Source organism: Lissotriton vulgaris, chromosome 8, assembly GCF_964263255.1.
Source record: "Lissotriton vulgaris chromosome 8, aLisVul1.2, whole genome shotgun sequence".
NCBI lineage: Eukaryota > Metazoa > Chordata > Amphibia > Caudata > Salamandridae > Lissotriton > Lissotriton vulgaris.
The window spans coordinates 1124977696-1124994257 of record NC_141696.1 but is presented as its reverse complement, the minus strand read 5'-3'; positions in this window follow the sequence as shown (position 1 = coordinate 1124994257).

The window sequence follows — 16562 nt, the reverse complement described above, 5'->3', positions numbered from 1 at the left end:
GGTGACGGGTTGCTGAAAACGACTAACTATAGATTTTTTAAGAACACAAGGTTTAAAACACTACAAGACGCATACATGATATGGAAAGGTGTGGGGAAAAAACTGGGAATTGGCAGATTCAGCAGATACACTAGGATAATATATAACGAAACTCTCCCGGGGGATATCTTCAGGGATGGAACGATGAAGATATGGAATGATAGGGGCATTAGGAAAATAGGAGACCTTATGGATATAGAAGGGGGTATAATACAATTTGAAGAACTACAAAATAGATTTGGAATACCCACCAACACTTTCTTTAAATATTTACAGGTGAGGAGTTACCTGAGGAATAAAAAGGGGGGACGGATGGGTTTTAAACACTGCAGGCTATTGGACTGTATAGAACAGAGTAAACAATGCAAGATACGGCAGTTACATGCAGAACTGCATGCTTATAAAACAGATGATAGAGAGAAATTCTCAAAAAAATGGATAGAAAAAGTGGGGACCTCTCTAGAAGGATTCCAGAAGTCTTTAGAGTTAGGAAGGTCGGTTCTATGCTCGGCAACGCTGCAGTCACAGCATTATAAAACATTATACAGTCTTTATCATACGCCGGCAAAAATAGCGCAGTGGGGCGGGATAGAAGGCATAACATGCCCTAGATGTAATTCTACGGAGGCTGATATAATACACATGTTTGCCCAATGCCCGCAATTATATACCCTTAAAATGGCCATAGAAGAATTTCTGGGGAACATACTTGACATCAAGATAACATTAGACAGCGAAATATTATTGTTGGGGGTAAAGACCGAGATTGAAAATGGTCCCACAGAGTTTTTATTTATGGTGGCAGCTGTATATAGAATCTGCATAGCACGGGCTTGGCTAGACAAGATACCCCCTACATTTCAAACTTGGATTGCTAGACTGTTAGCCTCATATAATTTAGAGAAGGCTATATATGAGAGAAAAGGAAACGGGGCAAAAAAGTTGGGAGAGAAGATATGGAAACCCATAACGAGGTGGAAACATAAGCAAAATAGGGCAGGAGTTGGCTAAACAGCGGTATGTAGGAAAGATAATTTGTGAGATGAAATATATAATTTTTTTCCCTGTTATCTTTCCCACCCATCTGTGTTTTCCTGTTTTTCCCTTTTTCTTTTTTTTTTCTCTCTCTTTTTTTCTTTCTTCTTTTCTTTTGAAATACAAAGTTTGCGGAGTATTGTTGCAAGAGTGCATATGTAACGTATTTATCCCATATTATAATAGGACATATAATATATGCTTTTGTGTTGTAAATCTGATGACTGTGATTCGGGGGGGCAAAACTGTTTTTAAAAAAATCACAATAAAAATATTTAAAAAAAAAAAAAAAGAAAAGGAACGTACAGCGAGACAGACAGTGCAAGAATCACAGCACGTTGAGGGGAGTTCAGTTTCACTTATGAAGCAGAAAAGGCAATGGAAACATTATCATACAGGTAGGAATGCGCCTCACCAAGTAAAACAGGTTTGTCTGAGGTGAGAAATGTCCAAACCTGCATTCTGGACGTCTTGGTTTAGTGAAGTTTATTAGGCTTGAAACCGTTTTTCATCTTTATACTGCACCACACAAAAAGCTGTAAATTTTGGAAATATTAATAAAGGTGTGATGTAAAGACTGTGGAACTGGAGAGCCTCGTTAGGGTCATGGGGTCAGCTTAATTAACATTCTGTGATTCTGGGCTAATCACTTAGTCAACCCTGCCTAAAAAAACCAACACAAATGTGCTTGTGTAACAACTGGCGCTCATGTAAAGGGCCATATAAACCCTTTGGGTCAAGCTCCTACTCAATAAAAGTTAAAAACTGTAAAAAAAAACCCTAATGAGTATGAGGTAACGTTAAGTTTTCAGGTAAAATGACCGGATCAGCAGCTCCTTCAAAAAAACTGCACAAATAAGCTGGAGAAAAAAATCAAAATCTATTCCTTTCTAACTGCTGTGCTGTCTTCTCTGCAGCACAAATGGGGTCAGTACAAAGGTACCTACTGTTACAACTACAGATGGTTCTTTTATCTCATTTGCAGATCAAATGTGCTTAATGTTGTGGCAGTAGACATTACTATATGTAATCTGCAGGGAGAATAAAACAAGCACTAACAACGCCACTTAGTGTAGCTTTTTATTAATGAAATTGTTGGTAACTCAATGGGTGATGTTTGGTGTATGAGAGTGTGAATAGGTGAGTAACTGAATGTGGGGGTTGACTGTGTGGGTAGGTAAATTTGCCAACTGGTTATATGAATTGGTTGAATGACCATAGGAAGCTTGATACGGATTGCTGAATACGAGTGAGTAAGTGAATGATGTAAGGTGGGAGAAAGTGAAATAATTGTTAGATGTGGGTAGGTAGGTAGGGGAATGATCTTAAGTGAGTAGTTGAGTGAGTAACTGGGTGGATGACTGTGAGAATGATAAGGTGGATAGATGAAAGCTTGTTAAAACACCATGAGTTGACTGAAATTCAACCTGCTGTCTTCAATAACCTATTTAAATAACTGAAAATATAACAGTGAGTGGGAATGGCAAAGTGAATTAGGTGAATGAGTGGAAGGGTAGTTAGATGAGAATGTATGACTGAGTGAGTGGATGAACAGTAGAATGGGTGTGTGTAGCCTTTGACCGTGTCATGTATGTGCATGTAACTTGCATGATCGAGGTAACTATTAGCGGCAATACTACGTGTCTCTCGGACATCTTTCCAGTGCTCGACATCCTTCCAATACCCCCCCCAAGGGGCTGCAATCTGAGGGAAAGCCTCAGATTGCGCCACAAGCTCTAGCTACGCCACTGCATGAGCTTAATTTCCTCAAATCTGCCGGGACAGCTGTCGAAACACCGGGACTGTCCGGGCAAATCAGGGACGCCTGCTCACCCAACATGTAGCTCGATAGGCTTATGCATTGTTGAGTGAACTACCTCAACTAGTTGAATCCGGTATCAGGAACAGTATGGGTTTACTTTACATGGGCTCAACTGCTATGTTAGCAAAGCCAAGCTGTGTTTTCTGTTTCAAGATATAGCTTCAAACAAGAGGGCAATTGTATGTGAAACATTGATCTCGAAGTATACATTAAGTTGTTGCCAACATGTACATCTATGGAAAATGCAAAAATGTAGAAATACAAAACTCAGATGTTTTAACAGTCTATCGTCACGTTTTCCATAATCCTACCCACTGGCATTCCCTGCTTGACCCAAAATGCCTAAACCGGTCCCTAACCATCGTTTTTCACTTACACCATGTTTTGGGTTGAAATCCCTTAAATTCTACAGTGCAGGGATAGAATAAAAAATGCCTCTCCTATCCCCTATCCCAAGATCCTTGCCAAACTTCTCTGGCACTTTCTTCTTTTACTTCTTACATCCTCCATTACACAATCTAAAAGGCAAACTTCTACTTGGCAGCTATGGCAGGAAGTGCTTGAGACAATTGCAAAGGCCTATCATCTGCTAGTGGAAGAGGAGGAAGAAAAGGTTGAGGAGCCAGTCACTCCACCCGCCGCCACCAGTGCTGCACACCAGCCAGCAGTCGAAAAAGGCAGCACCAGCCAGAGCCACAGAGCTTGGAGCCACAGCTGCAGTTCCATCAGCACCTCCTGGAAGCTGGGCCGTCTTTTCGAGGCTCTATATTCCACTGACAGAGCTTCAAGAAGCAGTAGGGTAAGACATACCAAAGACTGGATAGACTTTCAATCACTTTAGACTAAATTAACAATATCTATCTTGAACCAGGCCGGCTGAGTTGTCTATGGGTTTATTTCTGGGGAGGAGTTAAGGTTGCCAGATGGTATTATTTAGGATTATTGGGATTTAAGAAGGGTGGGGTGGTTGAAAGTGTGTGTTTGATATTTGGGTGATTTGATTTTTCGGAATTATAAGTAGGTGCTTTATTTGTAGGTGGGATTTGCTGTTGTGAGGATTTAATAAATATCAGGTACTTAGATACTGTTTTCTCAATTTGTATGAGCATTATTATTCTCAGGGACCACAAGTGCTTTCTGAGATGAAGAGTGCGGTGCCCTGGTTGTTATTTATTTATTGCATTAAACTGTAGCATTCGTATAGTAGATCATAACTTTCACCGCTCTGCAGGCACTGTTAAGCAACTAAGGTAACTAAGGTAAACTATCATAATGGACTGCATTGGTCCAACCAGAAGCCCGAAGGCACTGAAACTCGCCACCCAACTCATTTAAAAGTATCGAGAACTGTCCAGGCTATACCAATAACGTGCACCTACAAGTGACAGAAGTCTTTCACAAAAGAAATTCTATCACTCAACAGTCCAGTCTCCTAGAACCTCCAATGCAAGTACCATCCATGTATCCAGTTTGGGAAAGCCATCATCTGACCATGCTCATCTCTCTTCCTTATGAGCCCAGCCCCTGACCTCTTGCTGTCTCCAACATCTTTGCAGCAGTGGTGGGGTGCATTTAGCCCCAGTCATCACTAATAGAGATGGTGCTAATAGCAGCAATTGCCAACCTTTCTGAAGTCTCAGCTAAGTACCCATAAACTGGATGCCACACCACATGTATGTCTATTTTTAGGTTTCGCCAGGCGTCGGAGCTCCTAGCTCTGCCCAGGAGAATATGTCCCTACAGTGTAGGGCTTAGCCCCACCCTCTGTTCCAATGGCTAGCCTCATAAATGGAGGCTAGCCATTGGAACAGAGATCTGTCCGTCATGGCCGGACCAGATTCGTGGGCGTTCCTGCATTTTTTTCCCTCTCCACCCTTTTCGCATCGTCATCAAGGCCGTGGGCGGAGTTTATTTTTTTTTGTCCGTTTTGTTTGGTCATTCTGTGGCCGACCTCCGCTAGAGGAAGTCCAGGTCCAGGTGAGTGCTGGCCGTTCCCGCCCCCCCTCCCGCTGTCCGTGTGCTTTCCCGCCCCCCCTCCAGCTGTCCGTGTCTTTCAAGCCCCCCCTCCCGCTGTCCGTGCCTTTCCTTGATTGTTTTGATAATCTGGTCACCCTAACAATGGGCCCTCCTCACTTATATTTTTTTAAACAAATTAGGCACTGCATTTTATTATTTTAATGTTAAGGGGTATTGATGCAGCACGAACAGTAAGTAGTGTGGACCACTAAGTAGAACTGAACTGCACTAATGCTCTACTGTCCGTAGCGCTCTGTCTATTCGCCTACTAATGCTCTCTATTGACCGTAGAAAGCGCTCTGTCTATTCGCCTGCTCGGGCGATCGCGTGTAGTCCTTCCTCTGTGTTCAGCGTTTCTCTTGCCGCTCTGTTGTTATGACGACACAGTCGTAAATCCGCCATTTTGCGCTTCGTCGCGACAGGCGAAGAGGCATGAGCGGAGCTAAGAGCGGGCTTACGGCAGCCGCAGGAACCGACCCCTGTTTGCGGTGCGGAGGGTGAGAGTGCCCCGCGCACGCTGTGTTACTAAGGCTCCGGTTAGATGAGGGGAAGGGAAATGGTGGAAAACCGGGCCTTGGAGTAGAAATGTTTTGGTGTACAGTGGCCAGCAGGATGTGTGTCATGTGGAAGTGGGTGGAGCAGGGCTGCCCTCTTAAAGTAACAGCGGTGAAGTTTACCGGGGAACCGGAGAAGCCCTTCAATCCAGCTTTATCCTTAATTTCTACTAGTAGTTTGCTTCTCGTATAATGACTTTCACACTGCAATTAAAATAAAATCAGATTGGGCGAGCTGCTCCCAGACTGACAAATATGTGCCCCGTCCTCTCTCTGTCCCTCCTTCAATCACAGGCCAAATCATGGATTTGGTTTAGGAAGATAATTGTTTCCACAAGACTGACCCTGCTGAACCGCCCCATCTAAGAGAATCTTTGGCATCAATAATGACTGAAACCTGTATCTCCTTCTTCGTATAATTTCATTACCATCTGCTCTGTCTGTTTTCAACAAAGTTACTCGACCATAACCCTTGCAGATGGGATGATCTCGGCACTTGCACGCGATCAGTCTGAAATATTGTTATTGGGTATCCATTCTTTTGAAGTGCAGAGGGAAAAAGTATACCATTCCTTGGTCTAAACAGTATTGATCCGTTGAAACGATGTAAAGAAGTGTGGTTATTGATTTGGCATGTTGAATGAATTCCGGAGCCACAATGAGTTAATGTTGTTTCTGAAGTAGATACCAGTTAGTTTATGCATTGCAGTTTTTACGTTCTTTCTATAAGTGCTTGTTCCTAAAGTGCTGTCATTCCTAACCTCTCACGCTGCCCTCTCTCTGAAGTTGGTGGTTCTCTTACATTGTATTTTACCTATGGTACTCAACCCTTTTCCTATGCCACTTCTAGTTTAGTGGGACAGATCAGGCTTATCAGGCAGTGTGTAGTGTTGCTAGGGCTATTCCGTGATTACGATCTTCAAAGGTTTTTTAAACACCAATTAAATTGCAATGCAATTGGTCTCACATTTGCGAAAGTTAGAGCTTTTGGGGTTGTAAATGGCAATGTGTGGTTTTTTTTGCAATGGACTGAACATTTAGAAAATAAGTGCACGCTATGAAAAAAGGAACCTTCTGAAAAAAGTGGTTGCATAGGTTTCTAACTAATGGTAGCCCTTTGGGCGTGGGGAGGCTATTAAAAGCTGCAATTTGCAACCAGTTTTTTCTGCTTAACAGAAATAGTAGAATATATTTATGGAATGAAAGGTGGTAAGCATAGGGTGGCATGCTAATGTTCAGCACCACAGAGAGGAGCACTGGCATATAACAACAAGCATTTGCAATGCAACGGTTTCGCCTTTGTAAAAGTTTGAGCTATTGGCATTGTGAATGACAAACTTTTTATTTATGTGTTGGTTTTGAAAACCGATAAATAAATGGCATTGTCATTTACAATGGCAATAGCTCTAACTTTTCCAAAGGCGAAACCATTGCATTGTAAATGCTTGTTATGTATTCAGTTTGAAATAATGTTTTATCTTCATGTGATTTATTACAGTCTGTGTATCTTTAGCAGAAGGGCTGAACATACTGTGAATGTCTTACAAAAGTTGTCTCAAGGATATGTTTAGTATGTTCATTTAATGTTCAAGAATATGACAACACTCTAAATCAAAGGTAAGGTTAAGATAATTAAATGACTTGATCTTTCAGAAAAATTGAGTCGACTAAATGATTATCAGTTTGGGTAATTTACTGAAGGTCAACACTTACTGGTCTCAGCCATACCTGCAAGCAATGTAGCTTTGAAACATATGGGCTTTGGTGGTCGTACAATTGATTCCGGTGTGATCCCAACCTCTTGATGCCCAGAAAAGGGTGCAGCAAATGTATGAAGTTGTGCAGCTAAGACTAAGAAAGATATGCTGAGATGGTAAGCGGGAGGATATTGCTTGGTTTGTATATGGATTTCCTATATGTTTGTCTCTGTACTGCATGTCCTCATTGCACACACAACTATCTTTTATATTTGGCTGAATAGTTCTATTGTTGAATTCTACCAACAAAAATATAAAATAAAAATATTTCAAAAACACACTCATTTCAGAAAACTATAGAAGGGAAGAGAACATTGCTTGGCAAGGAAGGAGAAGACACGGAGAACAAAGAGAAAACGTCAACTTAATATGAAGACTGGTTTCATAAAGAGGTATGAGCGGTGGGTCAGTGATTAACTATAGCCATGGGAGCAGAGAGATGTTAAATGAAATGTCACTTGGTGATCCTAGGACAGTGGCATGGAAGATGGAGAGAAAAGGACTTCATGCCCTGAACCCCCTCCCACCACCAACAAACATATGCAGCATTACGGGGCAATTATTTCCCAAACATAAAAATACAGCAAAAATGTGACTAAGGCCATTCACAGCCCCGCACCACCAGTGTAACAGTGAGAATGTGAAAATCAATAAAAATTGAAAATGATAAAATATGTATGGTCCCCACAAAGACTCCATCAATCCTCTATAGCAGCACAGGGACAGGAAAACTGGCAACAACACAATTAAAATGAGAAATGAACACAGGTGCTGATGGTGGTGAACTGAGCCCCAACGGGTCTCTGAACAGGAGGGAAGTTAGCTGGAGTGCTGCATCACAGCAGTTGCCTTCTCTCGATCCATGCAGGATTACCATTCCCCATAGCATGCAGCGAACCGGTCGGCACAGCATCAAGTCCGGTGTCGTTGCCAATGTAGCGAGTATAAGTAGGCCTTCACATTCTCTACTTCACCACCACCAAGTCCATGAAGCAGCAAGTGACATACTATGATAAGGGGTATCAGAACAGACCATTAGTGGTCAAGTTCCCTTTCATTTATACTCTTAGCCGCACACATTGTACAGGTTGTATTGTATTGTATTGTATGCGTTATGTCTTTTTTTTTTTTGTTTAAGAAATTTTTATTAGCATTTTAGAATAAATACAAGACATATGTCATATGAAATGTGAGATAAGATAATATCAAAAAGAAGTACTAAAACATATGCAATGAGTAATAAAATGAAGAATGAAATGATCCGAGAAAGAAGACAGAAAGGAGAAAAGAGAGAAATAGGAGAAAGAGAAGAGAGGATAAAGGAAAGAACAAAAGGAAAGAAAGGGGCAAGAGAAGGGAAGGGAAGAGAGAAGGGGGAGAAGGGAAAGAGAAGTGGGAAAACTGAGAATCAATCAAGAAGAGATTTGGAGGAAAGATAAGTGGTAAAGGGAAGCCAAAGGAGATCAGATTTGATCTTCAAGGGGACAGAATAGGATGAAGCGATAGCAATCCTATGTTCATCACAAACAAAGTTCCACCAAGTGTGAGTAGAAATTTTGGAATTATCTTTCCAACATGACAAGATAACTTTAAATGCAAGCGAAATAAACAGGTCCAACAATTGCGCAGAAGAAGAGATAATATCTATATCAGACGACAACGATCCTAAGAAAATAGTCTGTACAGATAACTGGGTAGAACAATTAAATACTCGCATACATGTCTTCCAAACTTTCTGCCAAAATGACAAAACATGAGAACATTCAAACAGTAAATGTTTAAGTGACCCAGTTTCTTTAGAACAGGACCAACACAGCAATGAGGAAGCAGGGGAGAAGTTATGAACAGTTACAGGAGTGATAAGGACTCTATGATAAATGAACAACAACGATTGAGTAATACGGAGAAACTTTAAACAATTTGGACCATACACGATCCCACATCAAAATAGTGAGAGACATAGTAAGGTCCGTTTCCCATGCAATCTCAACAGCTGATTTAGAACGTTCTGAACTAGGTGACAATAATAGAGTATAAACGAGAGCAGCCTTAGGTTGTTGGGAGGAAAATAAAGGATAAAGGGTAGAGGTAGGGACTACAGAAGGGAAGACATCAGGGATCGTAAGAGAGGCTAAATACAACTGAATGGCAGACGTGATAATGGTATACTCAGAGAGAAATGATGAAGGCAAATCAAACAAACTTTGTAATTTCAAAAAAGGAATGAGAGAATTATTATCAAAAAACTGATGAACAAACACAAGTTCTTCTCTTTCCAGTGCTTAAAATAAAATGATTTACCTTTATAACGAAGATATTTATTATACCATACAGCAGATAATAGAAAACTTTGTAACGGAGAAAGATTAGAGGAGAAGACACTGTGTAATACTGTTTGGGAAAATTTTAAGATAGGGTATTTGGTTAAAAAAGAACAGTTTGACATAAATACAACATGTTGAAAGGAAAGATCCTTCAACAGGGAACGTTCCAGAAGAACCCAGGTAGGTACAGGAGTGTCATCAAAATGATATGCTAAAGAAAAGGATTGTTTGATCAGGAAAGCAGAATGGTACAATTTAAAATTGGGAAATCGAACTCCACCTTCAGATTTAGGACGAGTCAATTTATGTAGTGCTATTCGAGGATGCTTATCATTCCACAAAAATTTAGTACAAATAGAGTTTATACGGGAAAAATAGGACATAGGAATTTTGAAGGGAAGCATAGACACCGTATATAGAACATGAGGAGTAATCATCATTTTAATTGTGTCTAGTCTACCCCACCAGGAGAGAAATAATGGGGACCAGAGTTGAAGAAGGAAGGAGATTTTCTTTATAAGAGAATCAACTGTAAATTTAAGGGTATCCTTCAAGGAGGGAGCGAACCAAATGCCAAGGTATTTAATTTTAGAGGGACACCAAGCAAAATCAGTATGATTAAACATGTATTGGTAGCAAAGGGAATTAAGTGGGAGAACTTCAGTTTTGGATAGATTCAATTTATATCCCGAAACAGAGGAATATAAACGGACCTCATCCAGGAAAGGTGGAAGGGAGGTCTCAGGATTAGACATGTATACCAGTACATCATCTGCATAGGCGGATAATTTAGTTTATGTAGAAGCCAATTTAAAACCAGTGATGTTAGGATTAGAGCGAATTCTCTCTAAGAAGGGCTCAAGACAAAGAATAAATAACAGGGGAGAAAGGGGACATCTCTGACGAGTACCTCTGGATAAGGAGAATGATTTGGAGAATTGGTTATTGACAAAAATACTGGCAGGAGGAGAGGAATAAAGGAGTTTAACCATGGAAATAAAAAAATGACCGAAACCAAACCAATGTAGGGTGCGCATGAGATATTGCCAATTGATGCGGTCAAAAGCCTTTTCAGCATCTAAGGACAGAGCTGCTAAAGGAACCTTAAGATGCTTGCTGTGTGCAATGACATTAGAGAATAAACGAGCATTGTCCGCAGCAAGCCTCCCCTTCACAAAACCCACCTGATCCGTCTTAATAAGTTGGGGGATAAGGGAATCAAGGCGAGAAGCAAGTATTTTAGCAAAAATTTTGCAATCATAATTTATAAGGGAAATGGGGCGATAATTTTTGCACTGGGTGTGATCTTTATCAGGTTTGGGAATGATGATAATTAGTGCATCTAAAAATGAGCCAGAAGCCTTTGCACTACTAATAAAGAAGTTGAAGAGTTGGAGGAGTTTAGGGGCAAAAAAGGCATGAAAGGAAGAATAAAATTCGACAGGAAGGCCATCTGGACCAGGGGCTTTTGAGCGTTTGAGGGAGTGAATGGCTCAAGTTACCTCCTGTATTGAAACTTCCTCTTCCTGGAGCGCAAACTCCTCGGGAAGGGATGGGGGAGGGGGAAGGCTTTCAAAGAAGGAAGAAAGATTTACATCAGAGGGACGGGTCTCATCAGTATATAGGGAGTGATAATCGGAATGGAATACATCAGCGATATCCTCATCAGCTGAAACCAATTTGTTTAGAGAATCATTGAAGATGGGGCCAATATTCTTACGTTCAGATTTAATTTTCAAATAGTTTGCCAACATTTTCCCCGCTTTATTTTGGCCACCATGAAATTTGGATTTTAATTTGAGAAGTGTGTTACAAGCCTCATTGGTAACAATCTTATTGACGACTGTTTTGGCTAGAATCAAATCATGGAGGGAGGAGGGGGATGTAGATGAAAAATATAAATGCTCCAGGTGTTTAATCTTACGAAGTTGGGCATCGTACTTATCCCTATTCAATTTCTTTTTTTTAGCAACATAGGATATGGTAATCGCTCGGAATGCAGCCTTAAAAGCATCCCAATTATTGGGAATGGAGGTATCAGATGGATCGTTAAAGGTAAAAAATTCAGTGAAAAATTCAGCACTTTCCTTCATAAAATAGCATCAGATAAAAGAAAGGCATTAAATTTCCAGCGACTAAATTTAGAGGATATAAGAGATAAATCAAGTGAGGTAGATGCAGGGGCATGGTCAGAGATAAAAATGGAACCTATGGTAGATTTTTGAATACAGGGTAGTAGGGATTTACTAATCAAAATGTAATCAATTCTAGAGCGGGTGTGATGTACAGGGGAGAAAAAAGTATATTCCAACACATCTGGGTTACTTAACTTCCAAGAATCATATAAAGGACGTGCAGCAATGGCAGATTGAAAACTTTTATGGGTTTTGTCAGGCTGAAATTTACTGGAGGATAATCTGTCAGAAAACGGATCCAACCATTGGTTCAAATCACCCGCAACAATAAAATCAGGGCAATCTATAGAAGAAATAAGGGTTTTAATAGCAGTCCAAAAATTAGGGTCAGGACGTACCGGACCGTAAATATTTAGCAAAACCATTGTCTTATTATGGATAACAACCTTAGCCATTGCCCAACGTCCTTCGTCATCATGTTGAGAGGATATAATCTGTACATTCAAAGCCTTATGAAATAAAATAGCAACCCCTCCTTTTTTGAGACAAGCTCGAGAAAAAACAACCTGACCCACCCACTGTCTCTTCAATTTGATAGATTCGACATCAGAACAATGCGTTTCTTGAAGAAAAACAACTTGAGAACCAATTTTGGATAAATGAGACAATACCTTTTGACGCTTGACAGGGTGACCAAGACCTCGCACATTCCACGAGACAAAATTACACACCATTGAGGAGAGGGATGATGGGCGACACGTGAAGAGAACACATGGTAAGGGATGCACTACAAAAAAGGAAATAACAGTGACATAAATAGAAAGAACAAATAAGGAAGGCTCTCCATAAACTCAGAACAGAAATGTAAAATCCGGTCATAAGAACAAAATACATCACAAAGTAAAAGAATCGGAAAAGAGACTGCCAGGGTAACGAAATACATGAAACATTGAAGAAGAGGAAAGGGAAGGAAGAAAGTGGGAAAGAGAAAGAAGAAAGACGTGGAAAGGTAGAAAAGAGAACAAAGAAAAGATAGAAGAAAGTAAACAGATCAAGGCACGTATGCCTGATCGGAGAGAAAGCAAAGAACAAATGCATCAGGGGTGAGGGTACACCAGTAGAGGAGACAACCCCACGAGCAACCGAGAAAAAAGGACAAAAGAAAACTATGAAAAGAAAATTGTAAGAGCGAAAGGTAGGATAATAGAAATGAGCACTAGATATGAAACATAAAAAGAAAAAGATACATACAGAAACAATGGAGAGAAGGACACATTAATAGAAGTAGAGAAACAGGAAAGAACTTGCTAGAACAATGAGAAAAGAGAGGAAGCAAAGATGATCAAGGCACAGTATCCATCGTCGACGAAGACGCAGCTTGAAGATAGGCCTGGAGTTTTTGAGGATCATCAAAGGAACGGGTGCGGCCATTATGTGTGATCTTGCAGAAACAAGGGTGAAGAATGCCATATTGAATGTTAAGTTGTCGCATCACAGGCCGTAGATTCAAGAACTCTTTACGTCTGGCATTAGTCGCAGTCGAGAGGTCCTGGGAAATGAAAATATTATGGCCGGACCACTGAAGGCGACGTTTCAGCCTGGCAGCTTTTAAGACAGACATCAACTCTGTAAATTCTAGAAAAAGCATGATAATGCCACGAGGTTTATTTGAATGAGAGGTCAGACGGCCAAGGCGGTGAGCTCTTTGAATGTTCAGAGGGTGTGTCGTAGGTTGGAGATCCAACAGTTCTCGTAGAAATTTTTGTAAAAAAGACACCATATCAGATCCTTCCATATTTTCCGGAACACCATAAACACGGAGGTTGTTTCTCCGATTGCGATTATCCAAATCCTCAGTGTGCAGCTTAAGTTTGTGGATTTCTTGCTCCAGGAGAGGGATTTTATTAGAGACATCTTGAATATCACTGACCCTTTGCTCCAAATTTAATACCTTGCCCTCCATAAGGACCCAACGATCTTCAATCTGTTTGAGCCTGTCATTGGTAGCACTCATAAATGGTTGAAGGCCACAAACCTCTTCGAGGATTGAGTCCAGAACAGGATTAGAGGAGGACTTAATAGGCGAGGGCGGGTCATTTTTAGGCCTTTTTGGTTTGGTACCAGTTTGAGACAGCTTAGAGTCATTGGCCATAGTAAGAATGTAAGCAGGAGATGTGGCCAACAATAAACAGCAAGAAAGAGACTGCACCGTGGATATTGCCAAGGGGTAGGAGCGTATATCCTAAACCAGATAGAGGAAAATCGCAGGGCACTGAAAGAATGGTGGACTGAAGTAGGAGGAAATGACATCCAAACCCAGCATTAAAGGTCAAAAAAGAAAAAAAAACAGATAACCATCCTCATAAATAGCAGTATGGAAAGAGGAAAGAGAGTCAAGTCATGAGGAAAACATTCCTGAGAGAGAGCACAGAGTTAATCAAAGGCATACACAGGAGGCAACCAAAATGGTCATGACCAGCAAAAAAGACGTCATGGTGATGCAAAATATGGGCAGAGCTGAAGAAAAATGCCCAATATGAGGAAGGAAGATGCAGCAGGTATTAAAAACGGCAACACGGGCTCTGCGCACAAAATGGCGGCTGCTCGCGTCGCACCTGAAGGAAAGTTACCGCATCAATTGTAAGGTCCTCCCTGCACGAAAATCCGTTCCGACGGCAACATCAGGGTCGCTGTGCCTTCTGCCGTCAATGGAAGTGTTTCAAATGTCCGAAGAAACACAGACACCGCTCTCACGACATCCGTTAGAAAAGTCCGTCGCGGAGCTCACGGGAAGAGCCCGCCCCTGTATGCGTTATTTCTAAAGCGCAGCTATCACTCCATGGTAGTTTTTTGGCACTGTGCAGAGATAGATGGGAGGCACAAAAAACAAAGCTGCGGCTATCACAATCACTGGTGAGTTAAATAAGGGAAAGACAGAGCAAGTCCGAAGCTTCAAAAATCCAGGTTTTCAAGGATTTCCTGAAACTGGATTTTGATTGGATGAGACGGAAATGGCAGGGGAGAGTATTCCATGCTTTTACTCCCAGGGTGGTTACAGATCCCCCACCCTTAGTTTTGTATCTGAACAATGTGGGTTTTTTGAAGATTGGCTGAGGAGGATCTAAGAGGGCATGTAGTAGCATAGGGTGTGACTCTAGATGTTAGGTATTTCGGTCCTGAGGCCCTGAAACCTGTAAAGGTGATGACAAGGATCTTGAATAGTACTCTTTTATAGATAGGTAGGGGGCATGGCCTGACCGAGCACCAAGATGGTGCCTTGATCTGGGAGCTCCCGAGCAGCCGCGCTTCAATAACTGCCTTGCTTTCTGTGTCCTATCATGGGGATCCATGCACCTCAGTGCCGCCACGACTGCCGGAGGCTCCGAGACATGGACGGAGTGCGATGGGGCCGGTGAAACTGTCGCTGTCTCTCGTGGGCGGCCCTGCAACGGCAGCAGCCTTGAGCAGCCCTCGGAGGCCCCGCAACACCAGAGGTCACGGGTGAGCCTGTGGGCGGGGCTGCTGCCGCAAGATGTGGCTGCCAGGAAAATCGAGGCCGGGGCTTGGAGGGGGCTTGGAGGCCTAGCGGGATGCAGCGGCAGACCCTTGAATTACTGGACATCCTGCCCCGGTTGCAGTTGTGAGTTACGGGCCGCAAGCTCGTCACGGCAAACCTGCGTTGCTGACTCTGGAATGTAAGTCATAGTGACTACTGCGCTGAGAGACATTGCTGCTTTACATGCCATCCTAGTTCATTGGGGTAATGAGAAGTACAGCGGTCTGAAGACTAGTCTAATGCCTTTGCGGCACGACTGGCCCACTCTCTGCATAGATAAGACGCACTGAATGCACCATATGTAATCCGGCACCCATATCCTCTCTCTGGCCTCATACCAATTGAGAAGTGGTGCCCCTTTCCATACTCCTGGGGCTTAACTCATTGCCCTTCGCACTCTCAGGCCTTTCCTCTATCCAAAATGGGACAGGAGATAAAGCCAGCTCTCTTTTGAGACTGCCTAAACCCCCAGGCGGGAAGGGGGCAATGAGGCCTCGCATGGGAACCCTCCAGACCCTGTAGATCCCCCAGATTCTGAACAAACCCTTTGGAGGGCACAGCGGTCATAATGGCGGAGCTCCGCGCGGGCTTTAAAGCCATTGATGCGCAATTCGACAACCTGGTTGCTTATCTCGATACCATGCATGGCTGATTGGAACAACACGAGGCATGCATTGACACAGCAGAGAAGCGCATCTCGGAGGTGGAGGATGCACAAACGGTCACTACCAAACGTCTCGACCACACAGAGCGCCTCCTCAAAATGACTGCGGTGAAAGTTGAGGACTTAGAGGCAAGGTCATGCCGCAACAATATCCGGATAGCCGGAGTGGTTGAATCTACTAACACAGGCCCCATGGAGACATATGTGGAGCAGCTTCTGGTTGACCTATTTGGCAGAGAAAGTTTTTCCACCACATTTGCAGTGGAGCGAGCACATAGAACACTGGCCTCCAGATCGGCCCCTGTGTTCCCCCATGCTTTGTCATAGCGCAACCACTTAATTATCATGACCGGGAATCAGCTTGCGCAAGGCAAGAGAAGTGGAAGACCTACAGCATCAGGAGATGTCGCTGTCATTTTACCTGGACTTTACACCAGTAGTACAGGAGGCCAGATGTAAATTCCAGGATATCAAGCGAACTCTGAATGGAGAAAATATTTGTTACACTATGCTGTACCCGGCATGCCTCCGTATTCAGATTAATGGAAAACTTCCATCTTTGATACACCAGCGGACGCTGCTGACTTCTGGAGACTTCACAAGTCGACCAGAGGCTCTCCCCCTTTTTATTAACCATGAAACATATGCTTCCATAAAAAC